General features: G+C 42.4%; 1 protein-coding gene across 7 annotated transcripts in view; it reads left to right on the forward strand.

Moving 5' to 3' along the window:
- Nucleotides 1–6,776, forward strand: part of ANK3 (ankyrin 3) — a 326,326-nt gene extending 319,550 nt beyond the window's left edge. For all 7 annotated transcript variants that reach the window (XM_055308774.1, XM_055308770.1, XM_055308772.1 and 4 more), the window contains one exon: nucleotides 5,354–6,776. The gene's annotated coding sequence lies outside the window, so the exon portion shown is untranslated. The remainder of the gene's footprint in view (nucleotides 1–5,353) is intronic.
- The last annotated feature ends 11,516 nt before the right edge of the window (nucleotides 6,777–18,292 follow it).

Consider the following 18,292-nt stretch of genomic DNA (forward strand, 5'->3'; position numbering starts at 1 on the left):
TGAACTGGGACAGAGTGAAAAGAAGAGAACAGATTTGAGGAACCAAAGGAGTCCTGTGTCGGGAGGGAAGGGGACAGTTTAAGACATCAGGGTTGCTTGTATATAGGTGATCATTTAACAAAATCATAGACCCTAAGACCACAAAAACAGGGATTGACGTAGCCTAGGTGACGACAAAGCTTCGTAGATGGTCAACACGTAGGGCCCTGGACTTTTGTTGATGGTTAGAGAGAGAGATCTCTGGGCTGGAGATCACAGTCATTTTTGGTATGTGGGGGAGAAGTGAAGTGGCCTGAATGGCCAGAACTGCCAGGGAGCTTACTACCTCTGTGAACTTTGCCAGGTTCTGGGCCTTAATTGCTTCACATTAACTGGGACCAGAATAACATGCCTTGTAGAGTTGTTGGGAGAATTAACTGAGTTAGTACAAGTATATCACTTTTAATAGTGGCAGGCAAACCCATAGTAAGCACTGGGCAGGTTCAGCTGTTAGTAGTGCTAAGACAGCTGGGAAGAGCACCTTGAAAAGCCTGGATCAGTGGCAGGTAGACGAAGATGTGAGGATGCCGGGATGGAACAGTGGGAGAGTTGGAACAGCCGCCTCACCAAAATTCTCTGAGAAACAAGGGATATCTGAAAGTATTGTGAAGTATAAACCAGCATACATGCAGAGAAATTCCAGGGGAAATTAGTAAGAGAGGCATTCTCATTCCTCTCTACTAAAGAAGGAAGAGAGGTGGACAGCAAAATCCCAGTGGTCATAGTTAAGGATACATCTGGATCTCACCCAGCAGGGTCTCCTGATCCTGCTTCCCAGAAGTTCGAGATGCAGCCTGAATTTCTTCACTCCTAAATATTTTCCTTAAATTTTTTCGAAGTAAATAGGTTTTTATGTAGTTTAGTTTTTATTTTTCTTACCATTGGAAAAAAAAATCCCTAATTAACCAAAAGCCTTGGCTTTGAGGTAAAGAGCAAGGGTTCTAGAGTCAAGTGGTTTGACTTCTGTTTCTGGCCCTAATATGTACTAAGGGTACAAACTCATGCTTCTTTTATAGCTCAAAACTCTGTTTCCTTAGCCATAAAAATGGAAGATATTATAGTACCTTATTGTTATTAATGGTAAATGAACTAAGCCGCTTTGCTACAGTGCCTGGCAGATAATAATAATAGCTGTACTATTGTATTATTTTATGAGTGCTATGTTTTTTACTACCAAAATTTAAATCAATATTTTTCCCATTTTTTTAACTGGCCCTATGACCTCAAGTATTTTTAAAATCACAAGTCACTAGAAAAAAACAAAACTCAAAAAAGTCCCACTTATTGGTAGTGGTTGAACAAATCAACATGACCTGGGAATTATTTTTAAGTTGCCCTGTAGTTTATTATATGAAGTAACTAGAATTAATGCTTAGAAAAAAAATTTTTTTTGATTTAAGAGTTTTATTTATTTATTCATGAGAGACAGAGAGAGAGAGGCAGGCAGAGACATAGCAGAGGGAGAAGCAGGTTCCATGCAGGGAGCCCGATGTGGGACTGGATCCGGGGACCATGGGATCACGCCCTGAGCCGAAGGCAGATGCTCAACCGCTGAGCCACCCAGGCCTCCCGAAAAAAATATTCTTAGCCCCATGACTTCTGTAACTAGAGAAACAATGGGAAGGGTAGAGAGAGGGGAAGGAAGAGAAAGGAATAGAGTAACAAATCTACATTCTCCATTAGCTATAAGGAAGGCACGTCAGGTAAGGCTTTCTTTCCTAAAACTGGAACAAAGCGAAGTCTTTAAAGATGAGTAAGAGTTAACCTGCTGAGGCAGATCTCCTTAGGGAGAGCACAGTCTACATTTTCATGGAGATGACATTTGACCCAAACTTGAAGGATGGAGAGGAGAGATATGGGTGAAGATTGCGCAGACAAGTATAGATGGATACAAAATCACCAGCAAAGAAAAGGAAGTTGGAAACCAATGTGTTGATGACTGGCACACAGTCTAGCTCCTTCTAGTGTGGTCTGTGGAGCATCGCCATCACCTGGAAGTCTTGTTAGACAATCAGCAACTCTGGCTTTACCCTGACCTTCTGAATTGGAATCCACATTTGAAGGTCCCTGAGATGATACATGAGGACATTAAATTTTGAAAAGCAGTGTTTTAGAATAGATCACTGCTCTTAAACCTGGTTGAACATTCAAATCTAGAGAGTTTTTTCAATGTTTTTTGATGTTTGGCTCCATCCTAGGAAATTCTAAATAAATTGGCATGGTATGTGGCCTAGATACTGGGTTTTTTTTAAGCCTCCTCAGATGGGGATCCCTGGGTGGCGCAGCGGTTTGGCGCCTGCCTTTGGCCCAGGGCGCGATCCTGGAGACCCGGGATCGAGTCCCACGTCAGGCTCCCGGTGCATGGAGCCTGCTTATCCCTCTGCCTGTGTCTCTGCCTCTCTCTCTCTCTCTCTCTCTCTGTGTGTGTGTGACTATCATAAATAAAAAAAAAAAAAATAAGGAAAAAAAAAAAAGCCTCCTCAGATGATTCTAATATGCACCCAAGTTTGAGAACCATTGGAAATTGTGAAACGAAGCTGTTCACTCAAGAGTCACAGGTATTAAGCCTGATTGGGCTGAACTGCAGAGAGCTTCATGTATCCAGCTACAGATGGGTGATTTTTGGTTTTTAAGGTGGGCACACGAACTAAAAACCACTGGTATGTGGACCTATAAAGGAAACAGTAGTTCCAAACTCAAGCATACCCCTGACTTGAAAATGGATATGGAAAAACACATTCATCTATGAAATATAAACTGCCAGGAAAATCTACTGAATAGCTGTTTTCCTAATACCTGAAAAACGTTCCTTAAAAAAAAAGAAAATTAGTGAAATGACTAAAAGGAATGTTTGTTTTTTCTGAGTTGGTTTCTACTACCTTTGTCTTTGAAAAGCATATGAAACCCAAAGATAGATTTCTAAATGCAGAGGCTTCTATCTCAGATGTATTACCTAAAAGGACTCAGATTCTCTTTCTGAAATGCCATCTTGATGGCTCCTGTCCTCACGCTTTTCCATCAGATGGCGCTCTCATTACGGTTTGTAAGATGTCAATATCTTACAATAGGCATACAGTCCCTTTCCCCAAGGCGCTGATGCTTTTTGTAGAATGGCCTACTTGGTATAGTCTTTTGTCCAATGAATGACCTTCGTGCCCCTGAGTGGTTAGGGCCAACATAGTCTGATTGGATGACCAAGAACAAGAGAGATTTACAAGGGAAACTCACTCCCAATTTTTGTTTTTGAACTATCACCCAAATCCTACCTGAATATAAATGGGCATAATGAATAGTATTTTTGAAAATTATAGAAACATACTCAGTATTTCTATAAAAAAATAACATTTGCTTGCACTAAGGTGATAAGAGAACTTGCTTCTTCTTGCAAGATGAACCTGGAAAGTTGGATTGGTTTTTGGAAGACAGGATGCAAAACAAAAAAAAAAGTTCAAATGGCTTGCGGTGATGATTGCATGTCTATATAAATTTCCTAAAAATTACCAAACTATATTCAAAATACATATATCGCATGGCATGTAAATCATATACCAATTAAGCTGCACAAAGTAAGGGTGGTTTCAACTAGGGAAAATTGCTGAGGACCCTCCCTAGGAAGACAGAGGGAGAACACCAGGGTAACGTTATCATGGGGCCATCTAAGAACCCTGGTGCCCAGAAGATAAGGAGTAAGTGATAATAACAAAGGTGAGAAAATCCAGATCTTACTCAGATTTGCCCACTTTCTGGGATATGACCCATGAGTCACTTTCCTTCCCTACAGCCTCTGCAGAGTCATGGGAAGGGGGCCAATATTGAAATCACCCCAGAAGGAATTGACACTTTGATGTTCTTGGCTCCAGGCACTAGTGACCTGGAGCATGGGAGTTAGTAGCACTTTTCATATGAGAAAGGAAGCAAGAACCTAGTAGAGCCGACAGAGGAAGTGCTGGACTAACATGTTTACATAAGCCAGAGTAGCCTAGGTGATCCATCTTAAGGAGAAAGAAACTTGTCTGGGTAAGTAAACCACCTCAAGGTCACTGAGGACACACGGGCCCACCAGAAGCACACTTCTGAAGGTGCCCCTGACCTGTAGAGATGGGCTTGCTTTACCACCCAGTGAGCACGGTTGTTCCTAAAATCCATCTTGCCTTACTCAGGTTTGCTTTAGGGGCTAAGATTTGTTCTCAGGCCAGCATTCAAGTGTGTCACCTTTTCACACTGAAAGGAGGACGGACTGTATGTAGGAAAACTTTGTTTTGTGAGAAAAGAGTTCACAGCAAAAACTGTCGATTGATATTGACTGTTTTGACTGGTTATAAAACACTGATACTTTATGCAGGTTATGCAGGTGCTATCCAGTAAGACAAGATATTCTCAGCTTCCATAAAGAAGCTCAAACATGGGACGCCTGGGTGGGTCAGAGGTTGAGCACCTGCCTTCGGCCCAGGGCGTGATCCTGGAGTCCCGGGATTGAGTCCCGCATCGGGCTCCCTGCATGGAGCCTGCTTCTCCCTGTGCCTGTGTCTCTGCTTCTCTTTCTGTGTGTCTCTCATGAATAAATACATAAAATTTAAAAAAAAAAAAAAGCTCAAACATAACCAATCTTGTGATGACTGATGTAGGGCAGGAGGAGGGAATATTCTTTGCAGCGGTGGAAGACAGCCTTTAACTTTAATTTGTGCATGGAAAAGGAGTTTCAGAGTAATGAAGTAATGATGCTGTTCTCCCTTTTTGAAAGATTAGTTGCACTTTGGGGAGCGAGCACTTATTATAAGACATAGGGACATTACTGAAATGCTCTGTCCTGACTCCATATCCCTGGCTCTCAATGCCCCCGAGAACCCCAGGCCCCTCATATTTTGCTATTGATCGAAATCCCAGAGAGCACCTCTGTCAGCCTTCTCATTGTATAGATAAGACTATACAGCCCACCCCTCCACCCACCCCCCGCCAAGAGGGCTGAAAGTGACTTTCCCAAGCACCTGAGTGACCTGATCCTTAGAGATGGAACCCTAGAAGGTCTTTGCCAACACAATCTCGAAAACCACAATTACAGTGAGCAGTGTGCTGGGGAGATCACAGGGTCACCTAGAAAAAGTCACTGCCCTCAAAGAGCTTTCGGGTACACCTTGGGGCTTTGTCCTAGCCGACTGCATTGGACAGAAGTATCATGTTAAACGACCCACTAGAAAGCAGAGGCCCTGTTCTCTCAGGCTTTTCTGTTGAACGGCAAGAAAGCCTTAAGCAAATTCTTTAAAAAACCAAAAAATAGAAAAGCTAAACTCACTGCCTATTGTCTCTCTTTCCACAGGATCATGTGTTTTTACTGCCAGTATTGAGAAATTCATGGAAGATATGTCAACAGGAAGTGAAAATTTACGGAGAAGGGTGTGTGCGTTTGCTGCTTCCACACATTAATGGCATGATTTTTTTTTATGCAAAAAGAAAAAAAAAAAGAAAACTACCCACATTTTAATTTAGCATGAGCCAATTTACAGAGCATGGAAATTCACTTTCATTCCCAGGATTGGCGCGTGTGCAATTAGCAATGCAGTGTATATACAAGAAGCCATGCTGTTAACAGTTTATCTTAAGTAATTTGGTGTCATTTACAAAAGGAAGAAATTCCTGCCGCCAGAAGGGACAGAAGATGGGATGATGAAATCACAGAGAAACACTAAAATTACTAACTCCACAACAGCTCGCCTTATTTTTCTTGGACCCAAACTGTCAGGGTATAAACACTATTTGTTTCTTTTTTAAAACATCTATAGTTTTGCTGTAAATAATAACACTGTATAAATTCTAACAGAAAAATAGAATAAATGTTGATAAGGCACTGCCTCTTAGAACACAAACAGAATATTGCAAATGCATTTAACATACAAGGGGTCTCAAGTGACTTCACCCTAGAAGAGGAGGGAGGGGTTCTGGGGAGGGGGGGATCTTCACTGATTCTTGTATATTAGCAATTATAATGTTTGTATATGCAAAACTGCTAGCTTGATTTTAAAAAAAAAAAAGAAAAACAAATCTTTAAAATCTGCTGCAAATTTAAATAATTCCCAAAATGAGGAATTCTGTAGTTCTGTGAAAAATTTTTTCTTCAGAATACTAATATTTTGATGCATGTGTATCACCTTATTTTGATTAAATCTTTTCCAATTTTGCAAACACTACAGTATACTGCAACACAGAAGATTTTATCTGTAAACACAAAGCCCTTCATCTAATATTTGTTGCTATTGCCAATTTTTCAATGAAATGACCTAAAAATGAAAAAAAAAAAACCTATACAGTAGTTGCTTTAGGGGGTGGGGGGTGCTGTTAGTGCTTAAAAGGGGGTAATGCTTGCCGCTTTAGAGGTGGATGGTGCTCATAAGAGGCCCCAGTCGGGGGTATTTAAAATGGACTGAACCGAAATTCTTAGCTAGTAGAATGGCAGCACGCTGTACAATTATTACTGTATCGTGTACTGGCTATAAGATGTAGACACCTTTGAATAAGCCAATCATTTGTAACCATTCTAGCAGTGTCATATTAGGTTAATAAGGCTGCTGTGTTTTAAAGGGCATTTTTATTTGGGTTTTGGTGAAATCCTTTAATTTGTTGATTATATTCACATAAAATCAGCATTCATTGACACATAGCTCTAATGACATATGTATGAAAAACCCATACACTGGATGACCTAGTCGATTATTTAAGCATAAAATAAATTGTGTTAAACTCTTCACCTGTCTGTGCTCAACAGTGTCCTTGTGTTCGCTGGCAAAGGGTACCTGTCTATAGACAGACTCCTGGGCATCTGGCCTCCCCTTTTCCCTCCCCAGTCCTGTTCCAGCCCTACCTCTGGGGTCACTAGCATCCCCAATGTTCAGTTCTGCCCCGCAGACTCCCAGCTTACGGGAATTCTGTGCATTTCATGGAGGAGCCAAGAATTAAAGATGAACTGACAAGGGATCTTTGCCCTCATGTGGTTTGTGCTGCCCCAAGAAAAGTGAGGAATTGAGGCTATTGCAACCACACATCCAGAGGTTGGACACAGCCACTTCCAGCAAGCATCCAGCCTGAAGTGCTTTTGCCCCTACAGCACTCATTCGTTTGCAGTTGGTGTTCACTGTCACTGCTTATAACTTGGAGATTTCACATGATAACCCAGATTTCCAACTTCCCCTAAAAACAAGATTTGGCAACAGTAGCCCCCACTTCCAGCCAGCAACAACCTGCTGGGGCCACGTGGTCCCTGCCCTCCAACAGGGTGCGTGGGGTCCAGGCACCATGGAAGCCAGCCACACCTCTTCCACCTGCAAGCCCTCATGAGCCTGGTAGGCACTAGAATTTGCCATCAGCAACTACATGATAAATTCAACAGGGGCAGAGACCGTGGCTATTTTCATGTTCACTCTAGCCCGGAGCCTGGCACATAGTAATGGTCATACTAGCAATTGTTGCTGCTAATATTGGAACCCTCCCTACGTGTCCGGCTGTGTAAGTGCATTGCATGGAGCAACTCAATCCTCATAACCACCTTATGAGGTAGGTGCTGTCTTTGGTAGTAGTTGGCCCCATATCAATATCACACTGATGCTTGGAGCCATTGGACAGCGTCTCATAATTCCAGTTCATTAAAGATGAATGGGACACCGAGCTGGTTCAGTCGGTGGAGTATGTGACTATTGATCCCAGGATTGTGAGTTCGAGCCCCCGTTGGGGGTAGACTTGACTTTAAAAAAAAAAAAAGGTCGCTGAATCAGCTGAGTTGTTCCCAGAAAGGATTCAGTATCAGTGCAGAACACATGTACAGAGACTATTCTGCTGGAATAATGGGGCTAGACTATATTTGCATGAGATCCCAAACAAATGGAAAGTGCCTCCATACCTACACCAAAATCATCTTGATGAGCAAACTCAGACCCCTGAAAGATTTTTAAAAAAAGTTCCCCAAATGCTTCTCTTTGTAAAATTTGGGGTCAGAATTCAGCTATTCTAACTTCCTGTCTGAGAGTTAAGGATTTCTCACTTGCAGTCCTTGACAAGTGTTTATCCTGAATTAGAAACTCCTTATATTTACCTGGGTATTAAATAATTGTTATATTACGCTTATATAGCTAAAAATTTGCAGTTCAAGAATAAATTCATAAATTTACTCAGAAGTATTCAAAATGGGAAAACATTTTACTTGCATTTATATGTGTGTATGTACATATTTATATATGTGTGCATAGATTGAATAAGGGCATACATTATATATTCCTAATAGTCTTTCGCCTGCTGGCTTATAAAAATGTATTTAAGCTTTTCCTTGATTGAAATTGCTGTTAAAAAAAAACTGTAATTGATAAATTTCTGATGTTTGCTCTGTTTTTCATTTTATATTTTTAGCAATTCCTGAGTTTGTTAAATTGAAATGTATCATCACTATTGTATTGCCAAATTATGGCAATATACCATGCAGGGTTATGTCACCATTTCTATGAGGGATCCACTTCACTGAACACATAAGCATATGTGTTTCTCCAGGGCAAATAAAAAATTGTTTGTTTCCTTTATTATTATGAGCATCAGGTCATATTTGGCTGTGCAGCAGGACTATGTGGTAAGCCCAGAAATAGAAATCACAGGAATGAAAATTCATTCCTTGAGTATCTGAAGAAACCAGCATCCAGGGATCCCTGGGTGGCGCAGCAGTTTGGCGCCTTCCTTTGGCCCAGGGCGCGATCCTGGAGGCCCAGGATCGAATCCCATGTCGGGCTCCCAGTGTATGGAGCCTGCTTCTCCCTCTGCCTGTGTCTCTGCCTCTCTCTCTCTCTCTCTCTCTCTCTCTCTCTCTCTCTGTGACTATCATAAATAAATAAATAAAAATTAAAAAAAAAAAAAGAAACCAGCATCCAAAAGCTAACTTCCTATCTGGGTAAGTCTTACTGGTTTTAGTTTGTTAAGGCAGCCCTAACATAATAAAAGGTGTGTATGGCACTGCTTCTCTTTCATGAAGTCATGCCAAATAATCCATAAGCAAATATTTCTAACATTGAACTAGGAGCCAAACTTCTCAAGAGTTCTTTTAGTAATGGAGACAAGAAGAAATGGTGCGATTTACTGATGTGGTCACTTGGCTAACAGTGTACCAACACCAAATAAAGGACAGAACAGACTCAGAGGAGCACCCTTAGTAATCAGTCCAGTCGTTTTTACTTCTTTAGTAGAATTAAATGCAGACACTTCAAAATAAGGCAAAATGAGATTTTCCACTCTATCTGCTACACTCGGTTACTTAAAGCTGTGAGTAGAAAAAAAAAAAAAAGCTGTGAGTAGTAGTTACAATGATGTGAACCCGCGGTGAAGAAATTTTATTCTGTATCCCACAGAGCTTCCTGAGTTAAGGAATAATTACCCCAAGGGTTATGTTTTCAACAGGACATTCAGGGGGTCCTCATCAATTCCAAAGTAGCCCCAAAGCAAAATAGTGAGGGACATGCTCAGAGGATTCTAAAGGCATTGGGAACCATGAGGCTACAGGAGGCACCCAGGAAGCAAAATCTGCCAGAACTTTTCGTCCAAGACCCCCTCAGAACTTCTTGTGGATATACCAGGAAAAAAGTGCTCTCTCTGCCTCTTTTTCCCTGATGTTCTTAATTGCCACTTCTCTTCTGACACCTAAGTCAAGCAGCAGCATAACTCTGGGAACTGGGAAAGAATAGTGATTTACCAGATTTTTAAAAGAGTCCCCGCATGTGAGGCACACTACCAGGTCCTCATGCTAGACTGTGCACCTGCTGAAAGCAGGGGCCTTGTTTTGTTCTCTGCTGTGCCCACAGCACCTAGAATACTGCTTGACACCTCATAAGGAGGTGCACATATTTGTTGAGTGCCCGGATGAATCAATCAATTAAACATAGAGGCCACAGGACAGTAAACAGGGACTGTTATTCCATGCACTGTCTTCACACTCTTTTCTATACAGGTTCAACCAAGTTGGGAATCAAAGGAAAGTACAGCTTTCGATTCTAATGATTTCATTCACCAAGGACTAACCTGCTCTCTCCAGTTGCACAAAGCCCTTGTCAGCCACAAAGTCTTAAATAATTAGATTTGAGTATACCACTGCCTCATGCATAAATAGCACACTAGTCACACTGCTGACCGATGCATCCTTCCCATGGCCGCAGCTATAAGTGTCCTTATCATGAACAGGCCACGGAAAAACCTGGCAAGAGTGTGCGGACAACCCATCATGAGCCTTCATCTCTGTGAAAGTCAGCTTGGTCTCCTCTCTTTCAGACATGATAGATGTTTTGAAAAAGTCTAGCTACCTCAAGATTCCCACCTCCCTGTTGTTGCATTTGCTGGGTTGGTAAAGGACTAGAAGGTCCAGAAATTATACCCTAGAAATCCTGGGACCATATCGACCCTGCAGAGAGATTTTGTTTGGATCATATGAAGTTTAAGAAGAAGAAAAAAAAAAAGATGACCAACATTTCTTAAAAATCAGGAAAGTTCAGGGGCACCTAGGTGGCTCAATTGGGTAAGCATCTGACTCTTGATGTCAGCTCAGGTCGTAATCTCTAGGTCATGGGATCAAGCCCCATGTCGGGCTCCATGCTCTGCTGAAGTCTGCTTGGGATTCTCTCCCTGCCCCTCCCCCATGCTCATACACTTGCCCTCTCCCTCTCAAAATAAATAAAATATATATTTTTTAAATCAGGGGATTTGAAATGAAAAAATGGGTTATGAGTTCTCTTTAAAATCTGAAGAAGTGGGATCCCTGGGTGGCGCAGCGGTTTGGCGCCTGCCTTTGGCCCAGGGCGCGATCCTAGAGACCCGGGATCGAATCCCACGTCGGGCTCCCGGTGCATGGAGCCTGCTTCTCTCTCTGCCTGTGTCTCTGCCTCTCTCTCTCTGTGTGACTATCATAAATAAATAAAAATTAAAAAAAAATTTCAAAATCTCTAAAAAAATAAATAAATAAATAAAATAAAATAAAATAAAATAAAATCTGAAGAAGTGACAGTGCTATTTCTGAAATTCCTTAACCACCTAGAGCAAAATTGTATGTGCTACCTTTGGACAAGCATGTGTTTTACACACGCTCACCATGGCCCTTCCATGTCCTCCTGCCTCTAAACCCAAACTACTTTATTCTTGTCTATTCAGTCTCTGGTCTGACTGGAGAAGGCAAATTGATGTGATCCTGCTGAAATTCTACCACCCCCCCAACTTTTTTTTTTTTTTTTTTTTTGGCAAACCAAACATCTACCTCACTTTCATCCTCTCAGATCTAGTAGGAAAATGGAATAAGGGAGTGAGGAACTGAGAAGGGAAATATGGATCATGTTCTCTAAACCCACCCTCCCACCCCCTTACCTTCCCCCCCACCCCCCAACCCCCCCTCATTTGGCAACAGGTAGTCAGGGCCTGCCACTTCACAGGGGCTCTCCTGGGTGCAGGACACAGCAGTTCCCTGTCCCTGCTTTCAAAGTGAGGAGCACACAGACAGCCTCTGTATGAAATCTAAATATAGGCCCCCTCAGGAAAAAAGCTCTATAATGGCTTGTGGAAACAAAACAGGTGCATGTCACTGTAGTAGCATGGGCTGGAGAACAAGGGAAGGCCACACAGAGGAAGAGAAGCAGCCCTGTGGCCGCTGAGCGTGGCCATGGCGCTGTCATATCATACCTGCTAGTCATAATCAAATGAGACTCAAGGGCTGATTAAAGTAGCAATTCAATAGAAAACTTTAAAAACATCTCTATGTTGTTTGATCAGCTCTACAAGAGACTACAAACCCATCTCACTTCCAAAGATTCTAGATTTAGGTGAAACCAGTTGAAACTTCAAATTCATGCCCAGTGTTTTTCAACTTCCATATATGAAGTTCTTCATAGTTCAGACCTCTTCACAAAGCCTCCCCTGCTGATGCCAACACACACTGGCAACTTGGGTAAACTACATGGGGGTCCCATGATTCAGTACTCAAGTCTCCAACCTTGACAGTCTCTCTGAATGTCTTGCTCTTCAAGAACAAAGACTGTTTCCACAGTCCCAAGAGCAGAACTGGGCACGCAGAAAGCATGGAATACTCAGTTTTGCGTGTCAAATTATTTGCTCGTTCTCTCTCTCGCCAGACTCCAGCTCTGCTGCAGTACATACTGATGGCTCGGTATGGGTACACACCTCACCCGCTGGGAGTCAGTGCTTGGGTACAGTAAAGAGCAGAGGTAGAGCTACCTCACAGCTTGGCTCACTAACACCATAGAATGGTCAGTGTGTCTTATCTGCATAAACCCTAAAGGAAGAAATAAATAAAGGGTATCTAAGAAAAAGCCTGTTGAACGTTAACCTTGAATGGTCAAGGCCATGTAGGTAGTTAGGTAGATGATGGATGGACAGACGGATGGATGGATGGATGGAGTGGTGATAGTTGAACCATGGCAAGCTTTAGAATAACTGTCCTGCTTCTGGCTATGATAAAACTTTGAATACTCAAGTTCCATAGGCCAAAGTGCTCATACTCTCAAATCTATTGGCACTGGGCAGGTCATCTAAATTAGGCCAAGAGGTTGCGGTAGACTGTTATACATAAGTTATTGTCTGCCTCTTCCAGAAGGTGACTACTTTCCAGCCCCACTGCTATCATCTTAACCATGCAACTTGCTTTGGCCAATGAAAGGAGAGCAGATGCTCTGAGAGCTAGTGCATTTTTCTTCATGCTCCCTCCTCCTGCTCCAATACCAGAGATGCTGCCCAAAGAGACCACTTCCTGCCCTGGTGCTGGAGAGAAGGTGATGCAAAGCAAGAGACAAGGTCACCCCACAGTGGACGTGCAGTGTGAGCAAGAATAAACCTTTCTAGTAAGCGGCTGAGATTTGTCAGTCATCTGTTACTACAGCATAACCTGTGATTAATACACAAATCAGGGAGAAGACATTAAGGGGTGTTGGGTACTGGGTAAGCATATTCCCCTTCTAAGTTTTTTAAATGTTGGCAATTAATTCTATTTTTTCCTAATAATACTGCGTAGGTCAAATCAAACATATCCGTGAGCCTCCAGCCTTCAACCTCTACCACTGGCTGTCGGCATCTGTAGAGCACACATGTACCTGGATCGCATATATAAATTTACTGATGCGTGATTTTTAATTACATACTATAGAGTTTCTGTACTTAAGCAAATAGTTTAATTCCTGAGTCAGTCTGAAGGACTCCCTAACACCTCGCCTCCCTGCAGCTCAGGTGTGCTGTAAGGACCCGTTCAAATGCTAACACTCTCATGAAGGGTCTATAGGACTGACTTGGCATTTTACCTTTCGTTTTTATCACTTATTAGTGAAGACTTAATCTTTCCTGGGCCTGAGATGGCTCCTGCCTCCCTCCACAGCCACACCCCATCCATCTCAGCCTTTTCTCTCAGGACCCTGCAGACCAGTGAGAAAGTATATCCTTCGTCCGAGAATTCTCTGTGGCCTGCCCAGTGAGATAAGAAACCAGATCCAGAATGTAAACCAACTGTGTTACTAAGCTTTACTTCAGTTGACTTTAAAAAAAAAAAAAAAAAAAAAAAAAAAAAACCAACATCTAGTGAGGCTTTTTTGAGAAGGAAGTGGTGCACAGATTTACAATCTGGTGTAAGTTCCTTGTCGCAGATTGATGCTCTGCGTAGCACAGCTCTGGCAACACTAGCTTGCTTTTCTGTTCCTCAAAAGTGCCAAGTTCCTCCTCATCTCCTTCACATCTCATTTGTCCTGTGCCAGGGAACGTCTCATTTCAATACCCAAATGTCCCCTCCTCAGGCCTTCCCGGCACCCCGCTCTGACGCCCTGTTACTCTTTACACCACCATATATATTCTCTCCATAGCATTGCCACTCTAATCACCCTTTCATTTGTATACTTGTTCCTTGTCCTTGTCCATTGCCATCTCCAAAGCATCCAGTGCAAGCCTCCCACTATCTTGCACTCAAATGTTTGTTGAATAGGTAAACGAGGGACTGGACGAGTGACAGAGGGAAGCACAAACAAGAGTGGCTTAGGACACATTCCATAAATACCTGTATGTGACAAGGAAACGTAGTAACCCCTGCTGTGACTGGTTGTGAAAGATCAGAAAGACTTTGGCTTGCCTTTGAGGGTTGCTGTGCTTCCACACCCAGTGAAGACTTGCCGAGAAGAGTTTTATAACTCTGCTCGCCTTCCACAACACTTTATGAGACCTTTGTTACAGACTGCCAGGTACCAGCCTGGTGTTTTTCCATCGTGCGCTGCGGACACGTGATGGGATGTTGTTAAAGACATCTGGTATGTGTCACAGCACCAGATCTTCAAATGACTCTTTGAATTACCCAAGCACAGCACAGCCCCTGTTAAACTGGTACTAGACAAATGAGCCATCTTCCTGGATGAAACAAAAGACTTGCTGGCAGGACAATGACAGAAAAGAACTGCTCAGACAGCCTGAGGGACTACATTGTATAATGGCTACACTCTCCCTCTCCTGGTGGGGCCGACCTATAACTGGAATCTAAACTTTCTTTTGGCTTCACAAGGTTAAATAAGTCAGATGCTACACAGTCTGATGCAAGCCATTAGAAGTGATAGGGCCTGTAGAAAACCCAAGAGCACAGGCCCCAACTAAAACCCTGAGAGTGAGTTCTAACAAAATATTACAACACAGGAATGCAGGCCCAGGACTGTCAGCACTTCCGGTTTTTCCAAGAGAAGCTGGAAATCTAAACGAGAAGATGGAAGTGGGATATGCATTTATAGGAGTATAAGTGTCCATCGGATTCAACTCAAATGCTATTTGTCTAGCCCATGCTATGTCCAAGTCACTGTCCTAGATATCTTTATATAAGCTCAATATAGCTATTTATCAAAAATAAAGAACAAAAACTGAAATCCACAGACTCAAAAAGCTTTAACCTTCTCAGAAAAGCAAGATATGTTTTTAACTAGAACAGAAGACAATGTAGGGAGTGCTATGTATTAACTAAGTAAATGTGTGTAAAGCATATTTCTGGTCCAGACACAGAGTAAACGCTGTGTGCGTTGGCTCTGATAATGATTGTTATGAGTGCTAATGGTATCATTACATTATCCTGACAACCACGATTGCAGGATTACCCTTGATAAAGTGGACTGAGAAGCTGAGCAGAGACTCTTAAATGTGTCAGGTGCTCAGTAAACACCAGCTGAATGGGAGCACCTGAGTGGCTCAGTTGGTTGAGCAGCAGTCTTTGGCACAGGTCATGATCTTAGGGTCATGGGCTCAAGCCCCACATCAGGTTCCCTGATCAGCAGAGAGCCTGTTTCTCCCTCTCCCACTCCCCTGGCTTGTACTCTCTCCCCCTGTCAAATAAATAAAATATTAAAAAGAAAAAAAACACCAGCTGAATGAAGGACTGCTTAGCAAAGGAGCTGGGACTTGAGAAATGAGAATTTCAACATGTCAAGAAAGGAGGTCCAGGTGAAAGGAACACAGAGGCTAGAAGGATAAGCATATTCCCGAAGCATGAGCAAAGTTTGTGAGAAAGAGCAAACTTCAGGAGAAAGAATAGGAGTTGAGGGCGGAAGGTGGAACTCACCAGGAGAGCCCCGCAGACTCCCTGTGGATCACAACAGGCTCTGGAAGTCACTGTAAAGCCTGCTGAGCAGCGTAAATGACAACTCAGCCAATAGAGACTAGTTCTCAAGAGCAGCCCCAAATTTTAGATATTTTTAGGATATGGAGAATGGATTCATGGGCTTGCATGCTTTCATATAAATGATATCATGTTGTACTAGTTATATGGCCTCGGGCAAGTTACTTAATCTTTATATTTCTTCAACTGGAAAATGGGGCTGATAGTTTTATCAGCCACAAAGAGTGGAAAGGAGGTCATCCAAGTGAAGCACTTCAAAAACACCTGACAGAGAGGAAAGCCCTCCATAAACATTACTAACTTTTTATTATTTGTGAGGATATATTATGCTGAGAGGATAAAGAGAGAAAAGTGCTTTGCTCGGGCCTCTGTGGTTTGTGAGTCGTGGTGTAAGTGCTCCATGCCTATGCTCCAGAGACCAGGGGATGGACACCCACCCTAGGACTCTGCAGGCCCACCCCCATCACCCTCCAAGCCTCCAGCAGCCCCCTCTCTCCTCAACCCTGCCCCTGGACAGTTAGGCCTCCATCCCCAACCCAGAGACAGAAAGTGAGCCTCCTGCCAGGAAACCTCTCCCCTCTGTCTCTACCTGCTGCCCCACCCCTCTGCTCAATCACTAACTCCCTCTCCAAGGGGGGAAGGTCCCCTCTTGACACAGTTGTCTCTAATTTCATTCTTGTTTCTCTAAATCCACTTCCTCTGCTCCACGAAAAAAGAGAAGTACTTTTTTATGTTGTTCACAAAGGCATAAAATGTGTTTCTGGGCTGAGGAGTAGAGGTCAAGTTATGAAAAACTTGTGTCCAAAACCTGTTTTTTTTTTTTCTTTTATGACTCAGGCCCACAGTTATACTAACAGATTAAAATTAAAAGATTTTGATTCTTGGATTTATTTACCTCTCCATCATCCAAAATAATACTAAAATTCAAAGCTTACCAAGTCATAAATGAAAGTGAATGCCCTGAAAAATTCAAATAGGATATTGGAAGGGCAAGCTGTCTGTTCCGTGTACAGGCTGGGCAGTGGTCCAAACGAGGAACTACTGAGCTACAGGAAAGACTGTGCCGCATCCAAGATTGGTGATGCCAGCAGCACAGCCAGGGCCGCAGTCGGGACTGGCAAGGGGTTTCTCATGAGGACGCAGGGAAGCTTTTGAAAGCAGTCATCCAGAGGCAAAGATGAGTTTGGCAACCAGGCAGTGGGGATAGGAAGTGAGTCAGGCAATGGGATTCAGGATTGCTATCAAATGCTTTCCCTGTTGCTTGCACCTATTTCTATTTTACCACCTTCAAATGTGGCAGCTTTCATTCCAGGGACATCAGAAAGCACCACTTGCCTCAGACACCACTCCTTCACGAAGCACCTCAACAACAAAGGTGGGTTTTAATGGTTCTGCTATTAATAGTGAACAGTGGCTCTGATTCATCAGAAATCATTTAAAGTCGATTTGCTTTTCACAGGTGTCTATTATTTTGGCTAAAAGACTAGGCACTCAATTTCTGTGCTTTGTTGCTTTTATTTCTTTGCTCTTATGTCATCAATGGGAACAGGAAGGAACATTAGGCTCCAAAGACTTATTTTCTCCTGATTTCTCTAACTTTCCAAGTGCTGCAAATTTTCCTTATTTTGGGGGGTTAAGTCTGTTTAAAAACAACAGAGTGAGAAAATAAAAATACTGGTTAAAGGGAACTTGTCCTGTTGCCATAAAAGTCTCCTGCACAGGGAAGGAAACCATCAACAAGATGGAAAAGCAATCTACAAGAGCGCCTGAGTGGCTTAGTCAGTTAAGTGCCCAACTCTTGATTTTGGCTCAGGTCAAGATCTCAGGGCCTCAGGCTCTGTGCTGAGTGTGGACCCTGCTTAAGATTCTCTCTCTGCCCCTCCTCCTAATTATGTATACTCTCTCTCTTGAAATAAATAAATATAAGCTTAAAAAAAGCAACCTACCAAATGGAAGAAAATATTTGTAAATCATGTATCTGATAAGGAGTTAATCTCCAAAATATATAAAGAACTTATGCTACTCAAAGGCAAAAAAAAAAAAAAAAAAAAAAACCTCCCCAAATAATACAATTTAAAAATGGGCAAAGAATCTGAGTAGAGGGCAGTCCTGGTGGCCCAGCAGTTTAATGCCGCCTTCCACCTGGGGTGTGATCCTGGAGACCCAGGATCGAGTCCCATGTCAGGCTCCCTGCATGGGGAACCTGTATCTCTGCCTCTCTGTGTGTGTGTGTCTCTCATGAATAAATAAATAAAATCTTTAAAAAAAAAAAAAAAGAATCTGAGTAGACAATTTTCCAAAGAAGACATACAGATGGGCAAACAAGTATGTGAAAAGGTGCTTAACATCACTCATCATAAGGGAAATGCAAATAAAAGCCAATGCAGTATCACCTCACATCTCTTGTGATGCCTATTATAGAAAAGACAAGAAGTAACAAATGTTAGCAAGATGTAGAGAAAAGGGAACCCTCGTATACTATTGGTAGGAATGTAAATTGGTTGCAACCACTATAGAAAATGATATGCAGTTTCCTCAAAAAATTAGAGATAGAATTGCCATGTGATCCAGCAATTACAGTCTTGGGTTTTTATCTGAAGGAAAGGAAAATGC

This window comes from Nyctereutes procyonoides, unplaced genomic scaffold, assembly GCF_905146905.1.
Source record: "Nyctereutes procyonoides isolate TBG_1078 unplaced genomic scaffold, NYPRO_anot_genome, whole genome shotgun sequence".
NCBI lineage: Eukaryota > Metazoa > Chordata > Mammalia > Carnivora > Canidae > Nyctereutes > Nyctereutes procyonoides.